General features: G+C 34.2%; 1 protein-coding gene across 3 annotated transcripts in view; it reads right to left on the reverse strand.

Annotated features, from left to right (window-relative positions):
• Positions 1-12,787, reverse strand: part of ATF7IP (activating transcription factor 7 interacting protein) — a 115,084-nt gene that overhangs the window by 64,481 nt on the left and 37,816 nt on the right. The window contains exon 1 of one of the 3 annotated variants that reach the window (XM_018048452.1): positions 11,835-11,855. The exons of the other annotated variants lie outside the window; for them this stretch is intronic. The gene's annotated coding sequence lies outside the window, so the exon portion shown is untranslated. Of the gene's footprint in view, positions 1-11,834; positions 11,856-12,787 lie in introns of those variants that run through there. 3 annotated transcript variants of the gene reach the window in all.

Here is a 12,787-nt window from a genome sequence, read left to right on the forward strand (position 1 = left end):
CACATAAATTATTAAATATCTTCCCCTCTGACTAAATAAGTGATGGTTACACTTTTTTTTAATCACTTGCAGTTTTACCCTCACTGTAGTTTGTCTTCCTTATAGAAAACAGTTACTGAGATAGTTACTGAGCATAGAACTGCTCCTCCCCTCACCCCACCACTTTCTGATAGTACCTAATCCAGAGTAAAGTCACCTGCCTCAAACCCTTCCTGCAAAACACAACCTATACTATAAATAAACCCTTTACCAGGTTTTTTTTCTAATATCCTCCTACTGATATGCCTCAGTTTCCCCCATAGTGAGTATTCTCTCTCACTGAAACAAATAATAAACCCAACTTTTCATTTACAGGTATGTTCCTGATATCCCATCATTCCTCTAGCTGAAAGGCACAAAACTATGGCCCAGCCTATTTGCTAGAGGCCAATAAAGCTTGAGAACCAACCATTTTGTCACAGCACCTCTAGACTGCAGTATAAAATCTACATTCATACTCTTACTGTAAGCCAACTACTTATATTTCTTAGTCTTCCTAGGTTTTTAAGTTATACAGCTGAGTAAAACTACTTATAAAAATTACCTTAAAATGAGAAGAAACGTCAAAGCAAAATTATCATAGCACTATTTTTAAGGATTATTAAATGCAGCTACAATTTAACTTTAAAATTTTCCCCACCTACAATCCATTTTAAACTCACACTTATTGAAAAATGTTCTGCAAAGAAGATACAATGCAAGTTTTGTAGACATTTTCCTTGCTGACTCCAAACATAAAAATGATTAAATTTATTGTACTAGGGGTTACCTAGTAAATGTTTTCAAATACTGAACTGCAGTTCTTCTGGATTTTGACATTGTAACAGCCACATTTCTCAGTCGTTATATACATAACTGGTCGCTGTTGCCAGATGCATTAAAAACAAACATTCTTCCTTTTTAAAAACCATATTTTCGTAATTTTTAGTAATTCCAGTAAGAACATGAATTCTGCCAACAGAAACATGTGCTTGAGTTCTAACTCTCCTATGTACTTACTATGTGACACAGGGCAAGTTACCTAGCATTTCATTGTTTAATATCAGCCACCTTAAAAAGGGAATATCAGTACCTGACACAGAGGTTGCACTAACGATTATGAGATTCTATACATTAAGTGTTTGGAAGGCACTTGGCACTCAACAAATATTATTGTAATTGTCTATGGATATTCAGGATGTTTTTAGGCATACAGAATCTGAAACAAGTTTCTCTTAAATATTTTTGGTAGTTTGTATATGAATTAGAAAGTCTACCATGCACTCATCATGTTTGATCAATGTTAACTGCCACCAAGTAACATTTAATAAAAATAAATGCTATCAAAGCAAGCTGGTTTTATCAACAAAATTGCCATCAATACAGTAAAATAAAAGACTATACAAAGAATTACAGAATAACTACCATCTATACCCACAAGGGCGCACACTACAGCCATTTACAAGATTTTTTAAGGGTTCTAAGTAAATATAATAAATAACAAAGCAAGAAGGAAGTAGCATGAACAACCAGTTCAAACTAGTTCAGCCATATCTATGCAAACCAATCAGCAGTAAGTTTTTTAAAATCTATTTTGCATAAACAATGTATATTTAAGAAAGACACAGGAGAGAAGGGTGTGTTACCTGCAAACAAGTCTCCATTACTATATGACTGGAACAAAACATTTCTAAAGATTATTTTAAATATCATCATCTGGAACTGACATATCATTCACAAAACTATACTACAAAAGAAATACTACTTTTTTAGGTGGCAACACTACAGTTATGAAGCTCTCACAGGACTGCAATTTATTTTCATAGGAAAAGCACTTATATTTTACAGCAGAAAGTGTCTGCCATATCTAGAAGTAAATGTGTAAAATGTAATGAACTACTTTCTCCTGAAAACATTTTTCATAAGAAAGATAGTAAGAAAAAAATGTTTTAAGTCCTTAATGTTCAGATTCAAGAACTGTGGGGAAATACCACCACTTAAAAAATATATATATTTTTCTACAGCATTAACAAGAATTTCACCTTTACTAAAGGAATTATATTTAAATATAAGAATGGTGTGTTACCTACAAATAAGTCTCTATGGCTTGGGATTTTTTTTTTTCAAATTTTGGATAAATTATTTTTAAGGAAAGCCCAATATGCCTCTTCTTTAAGTGAAACCATTATTTTCTTCTCTGCTTCATCCCCCTCCACCTATTCCTTTCACACTCTTCTTTCTAGCAAAGAGATTATAGCTATGAAACAACAAAGAGAAGTATTACCCAAAGCTGTAATGTCTTAGCCTACAATCTGCCTGCTCAAAAAGCTCAAGAATTTAAGTGGCTGTTCAAGAGCTGCTCACAAACTCAGCCAATCAGCAGCCAGTATTCTGATTCCTGCCCAGCAACAGGAGACAGACAATAAGGTCAGAAAAACATAGTTAAAACCTGGATTTGCAACACTTCAGTGAGGTTCTTTGTCTGATAAAAGTAATCTAGAACACAATTGCATAAAATTCTAAACTTATAATATGCACAAAATATACCACATAAATAAAATAGGATAAAAGGTGTAAATCTTATTTATCTTCATTTAAAGAATGTTTCCAGAAATATAAATCCATGCCTTACCTGGGGAATGAGTCAAATATGGACAATACATAACAAGAACATACGTCTCTACACAATGGGTTGGAATCTGCAAGATTCAACTGTAAATTTCTTTTTAAAATTCCATAGTCTTTAACGTATATAAAACATTTATACTAAAAATCCAGCAAAATCTTAAATCCAAATAACTAACAAGATTATTTTCATACCCATCTATTCCTATCGTTATAGATTTCCAATTCCAAAAGTTAATTGTATTCTGGACCCAAAGGTTAACTATGGATATCATTATAAAGTGTTTTGTTGTCTACTGCACTGAACTGACTTAGTTTGATTCATTTAATGAAATTAAAATGTGATTCTTAATAACCTGTATCAAGTGTTTTAAGTACAATTACTATATTCTTTTCACCTTAACTGCCTTTGGCAGCAGGTTACAAAAAAGGTTATGAGCTTTCCCCTTTTAAAGAAGTAAAGCAAATATATATACTACATAATAAATATTCGTGTAAATTGAAGGGAAATTTTTTTCTTTATGACATCATTCTAGTCCTTTAAATATAAAATTATAAAATAAAAACAGGAAATCTGTCATCAGAATATTTTTTCTCAAATTCACTACCTATGAGATTTTTAGTAGTAAGTTTTTAAAATAAACTTCATTTTTTCTCTTTCAATTACAGATGAACCTTGTAATTTTTCAAACATACCCAAGAGGGAGCTTGCTGCAGCCATACTCTTAGTTTATATAATCTCACCATAGGAAAAATAAATCAGCAGCTGCTTGAATGCTTCAGTCTTGTGAGAGAACTGAAATTCACTGTTTGATTGGCTTAAAGCCATAGCTGCCTAGACCAATCAGACATCAGCATCACAAATCTTGCCCGGCAACAAGGGAAGCAGATGAGGGCAAGTGCTCTACCAAGAATCCAAACGGGGTAAAATTAAAGGTGAACGATGAAATTGACACATATTTGTAACATACCCCCAGATTCTTATTTCAATAACAGGTCCATAGCAGGGTTTTCCTCATTAAATAAACAAGGATCTATACTACTGCTTTCCAAGAACTGCTTTAACTAACAAAACAACAGGAAGTACCAAAACTGTTGGGTCAAAGCGCACAGACACATACACAAACACTATATTAATTCAAAGTATGGATATGTGATGAAGTATATTTTAAAATAAAATTTTAGCAAAAACTTGCAAAATGCTAAGCAAAGCCATTTAAGTGGACTTGACATTTCTATCTTTGACAAAAGATACTCCAATTAAACTCATGCTTTTAACTGATAGTACTATAACATTATTCTGCAAAACGGGATGCTGAAAATAATTTTTCAGATTTGAGTTTATGTTAAATGGATTAAACAAACAGTCAGTAGGCTTGACTAATGATGGCTTACTCATAAATAATCACTTTATGCTGAGGATTCCTAGCCTCTGTAGAAATGCAACTAAGTTACTGTGCTAAGAATTCTTTTCTCAATTGAGAACTGCATGATTTTACTCTGGACTTCTAAATTTTACTTGAGAATTCTGCAATAGTCCTGAAAATAAAATCATAAAGAATAATCACTCTGCTGCATAGTAAATGTTAATAATCTGCATACTGTTTACTGTTCATTAGTGAAGACTGGTGAAACTGCAAGTGAAATGATTCATCCTCTTGATATTTATCTGTGCAGATTTAATATAGTTTCTAAATTTTTATCTTAAATACTAGATATCTTGTCAACTTTGTCAATAACTATTTCTCTAAAACTGTAGTAAAACATAATCACTACTCCTATTAAAACTTCCACAAGGATTTTCATCTTGTTTCCAAACTTCTCTTGAAGTCACTCACAAAGCACTGGCAATATTTACTTGAGAATCCAGAATCCCTTACAGTTCACAATTCTTCAATTCTACTATGCTGTGGTTCTTCCCTCAATTGCAAAAAAAACACTACTGCATTAAAAAAAAAAGGAAACTTTAACTGGTGGAAATCCATTCCTTATCTAATAATATTCATGATTTGGTATGGTTTCACGCGCTAATAATATTTGATGCAACAAATAACCCCTTGAGCCTCTCAGCAACCTCATGATATCAGCTGAGATATCAAAACATATAATGGGATATCCCTTAACTAAATGTTTAGAACTAATCAGCAATAAAGGAAACAGAAGTTTGCTTTACCAACAATCCCTTGGACAAAGCAAGAGCAAATCAATATTGATTAATAAGCACATCAAACCAGAACAGGCACTACAGTCTAATTTGTTGCATTCACTGATATATTTCGAAGAATACTAGAATAGTCTACATGAAAAAATGCAAATGCAAGATACCTTAAAATAACTTCTTCCAGTGTATTTCGGGGATCATTCTGTTACATATGCAAAGTCAAATTAATTGACCTGATCCAACAAACTCAACTATGGAACAGACTTATTAAATTACATCCTCTCAGAAAATTAGCCAGTTATCCATCAGACGGCTATGTATTTTATTTCCTCAAGAATTTAAGAACCACTTGTCAAAAATTTTTCACACTTTACTTGGATGAATTAAAATACCCAGAATGATTTAGGAGGGCACGATGAAAGATGTAAATCCTTCAAATGATAGGAAATAGCGCTTACTTTTCTTATCAACTCAATCTAAGGAGAAAGGACGGAGAGCTTACTTTCTGTGTCAGTCAGCTTTCACTAGGTAATAAAGCAATAAGGAAAAAGATGTTTTTTTACTGGCTAATAACTAACAATCTTCTTCATTCTAGGTCATCAGCTGAAGAAGCAGCAAATGCTTCTCCAGCCCCCACAATTCCAGGTCTTGTGGCACAGAGAAAAGCCCATAATAACTGAGTAAAAAAAGCCCACAATGACAGAACCATACAATATACAATAGATTTTAAAGCTTTTTCGTAGACACATTATATACCACTTTCACTCACAGCCCATTGGCTAAACCCAAGTTAAGAGGGTAGAGAGAAAAAAGCTCTCATGGGGAAACATTTCAGGTCACATGGCAAAATGCAGGGATAGGTAATCTTACCAAAACAAGAATAACAGTGAACTATATAATTTACCCGTTGGAGCAGGAAATGGCAATCTACTCCAGTATTCTTGCCTGGAAAATTCCATACACAGAGGAGCCTGGGAGGCTACAGTACATGGGGTTGCAGAGTCAGACACAACTGAGCATGCATGCACATATAATCCACCACAACTCAAAATACATTATTATAAAAGCTGGGCAAAACAAAGATTTCTAAACTAACAAAACCAAATCTATTCTGTGTCCCAACATTAGCATAATAGTTGTCACAGGATAAATCACCCAAACTCTCCTGATTTCATGTCGCTCAACACTAAAGCTGAGGAGGTTAGCTAGATGCTTGCTAAGTTTGATTCTAGCTTAAATTTTGCATAATTTTACTAAAGTCTAGCTATACTGATGTTCTTTTATAATTAATTTTTCATTATTAAATACAGAGAACATGCAGCAAGATATAACCTCTAATAAAATGAACATATGTGTACCCATCATCCAGATTAGAAATTAAAAACAAAGCCTCCTGTATAACACTATCAGATAGCATGCTACTCCTTCCCCATCCCAACTCCTTAACTCAAAGATAAGCATAATCTTCAATCTGATGTTCATTATTCCCAGGTATGTCTTATACTTTTTTCTATATTATAAAGTCCTCATTTTATTAATGAAACAACCCTCCTTAAAGGGATAAAGAAACTGACACTTATCAAGGGGTAATTATATGTCAGACCCTATACCAAGGCATATTTTTTCCCATTTAAGTGACAAGTTATACAAGTTCAACTTTACATCTGAAATAATACATCAATAGCCACACTACTATCATTCATTACACGGATAATAATTACCTTAGTAAAGTAAAAAGACACTTGATTCAGCATGAAATTGCTTTCTTTGCATATGTACACTTCTTACGCATTTCATCCTTTAAATTTTGCAACCATGGGGGTCTTCTAGTGTTCAAAACAATAAGCAATAAACTATGCTGTATTTGCCACTATTTTCTTCTCTCTTTGAAAATGGAAAAGTCATTTAATATAATCGCTAAGGCCTGTTCACACAGTGAATGAGTTCTGACTGTTACACCCTCAATTTCATCAGCCTACAGACTGGTTCACATATTAGCGCCAACATTATTACCAAGAAGCTCTTAAACACCCAAGTATCTTTTTAAAAGTAACTTTTCATTAAGTCATCCAAGCAAGTAACAATCGAACTAGCTCAACAAACCACAGGGTATTTCCTCAATCTGATAAAGAGCATCTAAGAAAAACCCATAGCTAAAATGGCAACCCACTCCAGTGTTCTTGCCTGGAGAATCCCAGGGACGGGGGAGCCTAGTGGGCTGCCGTCTATGGGGTCACACAGAGTCGGACACGACTGAAGCGACTTAATATAACATACTTAATTGACAAAGACAGAAAGCTTTCACCCTAAGATCAGAAACAACACAAAACGTCTGTTCTTACTACTGCTGTTAGGCACTGACTAGAGGTTCTAGCCAGGACAATTAGGCAAGAAAATGAAATAAAGGTCATGTACCTTGAAAGGAAAAAAGTGAAACTATCTCAATTTGCAGATGATAAAATCCTATGTACAGACAACCCTAAGAAATCCATCAAAAATTTTATTGGAACCAGTAAATGAGTCTAGAAGGTTGCAACATATAAAATCAATATATTGAAAAATATAATAAAAAACACTTGCAAAAAACAATTTCAGAAAGAAATTAAGAAAACAGTTCCATTTACAAGAGCATAAAAAGTTAATTTAACAAAAAGTACAAAACCAATACTCTAAAAAATTACAAAGTGTTGAAGAAATTAAAGACCTAAATAAACAGGACATCTTATACTCTTGAATCAGAAGTCTTAACATTAACACGTCACTACTCTCAAAATTGATAGACTGATTCAAGGCAAAGCCCTATCAAAATCTCATGTGTCTTCTTTGCAGAAACTGACAAGCTGATTCCAAAACTCATGGAAATGCAAGAAATTCCAAATAGCCAATATGGGGTGGGGGTCGGGGACAGAGACAGTGAAAGACTCACACTTCACATTTTCAAAACTTACTATAAAGCTACAGTAATCTTTACAGTGTGGTACTACTGGGGCTTCCCAGGTGCCTCAGTGGTAAAGAATCCACCTGCCAATGCAGGAGATGCAGGTTTGATCCTTAGGCTGGGAAGATCCCCTGGAGGAGGAGATGGCAACCTACTCCAGTATTCTTGCCTGGAAAATCCCATGGACAGAGGAGCCTGGTGGGCTACAGTCCATGGGGTTGCAAAGAGCCAGACACAACTTATCAACTGAGCATGCACTACTAGCAGAAGGACAGACATAGAGAGCAGTGGAATCAGTTCAGTTCAGCTCAGTTGCTCAGTTGTGTCTGACTCTTTACAACCCCACGAACTGCAGCACGCCAGGCCTCCCTGTCCATCACCAACTCCCAGAGTTCACTCAAACTCACGTCCATTGAGTCCGTGATGCCATTCAGCCACCTCATCCTCTGTCGTCCCCTTCTCCTCCTGCCCCTAGTCCCTCCCAACATCAGAATCTTTTCCAATGAGTCAACTCTTTGCATCAGGTGGCCAAAGTACTGGAGCTTCAGCTTTAGCATCATTCCTTCCAAAGAACACCCAAGACTGATCTCCTTTAGGATGGACTGGTTGGATCCCCTTGCAGTCCGAGGGACTCTCAAGAGTCTTCTCCAACACCACAGGTCAAAAGCATCAATTCTTTGGCACTCAGCTTTCTTCACAGTCCAACTCTCACATCCACACATGACTACTGGAAAAACCATAGCCTTGACTAGACGGACTTTGGTTAACAAAGTAATGTCTCTGCTTTTCAATATGCTATCTAGGTTGGTCATAACTTTCCTTCCAAGGAGTAAGCATCTTTTAATTTCATGGTTGCAATCACCATCTGCAGTGATTTTGGAGCCCAAAAAAATAAAGTCTGACGGTGTTTCCACTGTTTCCCCATCTATTTGCCATGAAGTGATGGGACCAGATGCCATGATCTTCGTTTTCTGAATGTTGAGCTTTAAGCCAACTTTTTCACTCTCCGCTTTCACTTTCATCAAGAGGCTTTTTAGTTTCTCTTCACTTTCTGCCATAAAGGTGGTGTCATCTGCGTATCTGAGATTATTGATATTTCTCCCAGCAATCTTGATTCCCGCTTGTGCTTCTTCCAGCAATGGATTAGAAGAGTTAAAATATATACCCTCACATTTATGGTTAAATAATTTTTGACAAGAGTGCAAGACCATTCAATGAGGAACAGTGTTTTCAACAGATAGATAGTGCAGAAACAACTGAATAGCCACATGCAAAATAATGACTTTTGACCCCTATCTCATACCATAAATAAAGACTAACTCCAAATGGGTCAAAGACCTAAATCTAATGGCTAAAATTTTTAATCTTAAAAGAAAACAGATATAAATCTACATGACCTTAGAACAGTCAATGATTTCTTATATATGTCCCGAGATTAACACCGGAAAAAAAAACCAGCACCTCATAAAAATTAAAAATTTTTGTGCTGCAAAAGTCACCATCAAGATAGTGAAAAGATAACTCACACAATGGGAGGAAATATGTGTAAATATACCTGAAAAGAGACTTGTATCTATTAGACTATATAAAAACTGCTATGACTCAATAATAATAAAACAACCCAATTTAAAAATGAGCAAAAGACTTGAACAGATATTTCTCCAAAGATAAGCCAATAAGCAACAAACATAAAAAGATGCTCAAAATCATTAGTCATTAGAGAAATGCCGATCAAAACCATAATTAACACTTCACACACAACACAATGGTTATAACCAAAGCAGAAAATAACAAGTGTTAGCAAAAGATGGAGAGAAATTGGAATCCTCATACAGCTGATGGGGCTGTAAAGTGGAGCAGGTGCTTTGGAAAAGAGGCTGGCACTTCTTCAACAGTACTGCTATAATAATCTAGCAATTCTACTCCTAGGTATACATATCAACAAGAAATAAAATCACGTCCATGCAAACACTTGTACATAAATACTCACAGAAGCACTTCTCAACCTCCTAAAAGTGTTCTATTCATAATAGCCATAGTCCAGCATAGTCCAGCAACTGATAAATAAAATGTGGTATATCCATTAAAATGAAATATTATCTGGCTATAAAAAGGAATGAAGTACTGATAAATGTTACTTCATGAATAAACCCTGAAAACATGCTGAGTGACAGAAGCCTATCACAAAAGGCGACACACTGAGTAATTTTATTTATATGAAATGTCCAGAATAGGCAAATCTATAGAGACAGAAAGCAGATAAGTAGCTGGCTAGTACTGGGGGTTGGGGAAGAAATGAGGAATGGCTCCTGACGGATACAAGATTTCTTTATAATGTAATAAAAAATGTTCTAAAATTAATTGTAGTGATGGTTACACAACTGTGTGAATGTTTTAAAAACCAATGAGTTGTATACTTTAATCATGTGGATTGTATGGCATGTGAATTACATTTCAATAAGCCTGTGATTTTTTTTTTTAACAGCAAAACTAGAGTTGAATAATTTTTCATTTGTTTTCAACCTATGACTTTTACTGAGTCACACTTTCAACATAGACAAAGCAACAAAAATAAAAAGAACTGAGTATTGGTTCCCACTTTAGGGAATTAACACTTCTAGGTCAACAAGTATACCTGTAATTACACTAGCATACTTCTATAAAAGGCAATATGTAGGAAAAAAACAACCACCTTGTTCTCCATGTGTTCCTCTCAGATAAGCCAGTTACTTTTTTCCCCCTGTCCTAAATGGGACATAATTCTGTAGTATGTTTATCTCACAGGATGTAATAATGGGCATGAGAAGATAAAAGAACAAAACAAATTTTACCAACAAGAAAACAGTACTGAGCATGGTGCAAATGAACACTCTAGGTACATACATGAATCAAGTATCCTATACACAGAAAATGCAATCAACTGCCTTTTCCAAAAGGACTAGGGAGTCTTAACTGAAACAGGAGCATTCTCTTTTACTAAACTGGCACTATAACCAACAGGCCTTACATGTAATTAATGATAAACTTGCTTATAAACAAGATTTATTTACTGAACTTTCTGGTGTTACATAATGCTTTGTCACAGTTTACCAGTGCTGTCTTTATTCAGTATGAAGTGTCTTGCCACTGTATTTACCAGTACGTTACATGTATCTTTATAGAAACAATTATTCAGGGAGGTAATGTGGGGAATGAGTGAAACAGGTGAAGAGGATCAGGAGGTACAAACTACCAGTTATAAAATAAATAAGTCACAGGGAAAGAATGTCACAGCACAGAGAATACAGTCAGTAAAATTGTAGTAACTTTGTATGGTATGTAACCTATAATAACACTGAATCACACTTTATACCTAAAACTAATGTAAAACCGTAAGTCAACTATACTTCAATTTTTAAAATATTATAAATGGACTATAATACCTACATTTATATCTATTTTATGAAATACTTTGGCACATCTCATCAAGTATTTAGTATAAGATTAATACATTTTAAATGCCCAAGTTTTGCTGTCAGAGAATATCTTAAAAATCTGCTGGTATCACTATGACGTACTTCACAGGTCATTTAACAAAAGAATAAAAAATAAACTAAATACCCGGGAATAATATTAATAAGCTACACAGTGTCTGGAATATAATGTACACTTAGTGAACACTGACTAAAAGAATAATGGGCTATATACATATAACTAAAATAAAAAGTGATTCTTAAGCGAAACAATGAAATTATTTTATAAAGCAAAGGTAGTAATCTAGAATATCTGACAGAATTACACACTAACATGCTGGCATGTTCGCATACATCAGGTTTACATAGAAGTCAACCTTCCTTTGAGAAGTCAGGATGTTTATTTACTAACAAAAAGTAACATTTACCCACTGACACAAAATGCTGCCTCTAACAAGGTTCAATACAGAACTCCATTAAAATTAACCTAATCTGACAGAAGAGGCATTTTTCAAGGCTTATAAAACTTGTTTAATTAGTTGATTTCACATTTCAAAAAGTAAAATACTATTTTGAAAAAGATCTACTTTTGCTTATTATTACATAATGATGAAAATCCTCTTTAGAATAATAAACATACCCCAAAGGAAAACCCTGCAGCCATCTTATCAGTTCTCTCACTGCAACAGAAACTGAAATACAATTTGCATAGTCACTGTGGTTGGCTAAAGAAAGCAGGTTCATGTAACCAATCAGAAAACTAGAAAGTGGGCAATCCTAAAAGGAGAAATTTTTTTATCTGCCTGGCAACAGCCTAAAAATAGAAACAATATGCTGGTATGAATCCCAGAATAGATGTGAATATAAGAGGAAAACCACTAGCAAAAACACTTTATTTTCCTGGGGAAAATTATGTACCTTGCATTTCATCATCTAGAATATTAATTTGGAACTTTTCCTTACTAAGTGGCAATTAAAGAAAAATGAATTCTAAGCTAAATTAATGGACCAATTTCAAGTTACATGCCATTGTCCATACTATTTTACTTATATATACACACATGTATATATGTACCTAAATATTTAAGTGTTCTTTTTTCAGGAGAAAAAGTTAACACTTTAATCACAGTTCTTACATCTCTAAACTTCTAAAATCTATCAAAATATGAATAGTGCTGCATTTTTTTTCTAACACTTTTCCCCTGCAATCATTTGAGAATCTTACTTAAGGGTAAAAGATTTTACTGTGTATTAAGAATACAAAGATTAAATATTAATCAAAACAGATCTCTCAACAGGTGGGGATTACACCTTATTTTTTTTGACACAAACTTGTTCCAACATATAGTGCTTTCCACACAGTCAACATTCAATAACTTTTTTCAATCAAACGAAAACAATTCCTGAGGAAAACAATCTCGTTACTCATGTCAAGTTAAAGTTAAACATATAAATATTTAATGTTTACAATACCGCTATGTTTGGTTTTTCAGTTTTGTCTAACATGGGATAACATTAAAGTTGACAACACATTTCTGTCACCCAAATAAAAGAATGTTTGCCATCATTCTAACTTTCCAACCTAATTATGCT

This window comes from Capra hircus, chromosome 5, assembly GCF_001704415.2.
Source record: "Capra hircus breed San Clemente chromosome 5, ASM170441v1, whole genome shotgun sequence".
Lineage (NCBI taxonomy): Eukaryota > Metazoa > Chordata > Mammalia > Artiodactyla > Bovidae > Capra > Capra hircus.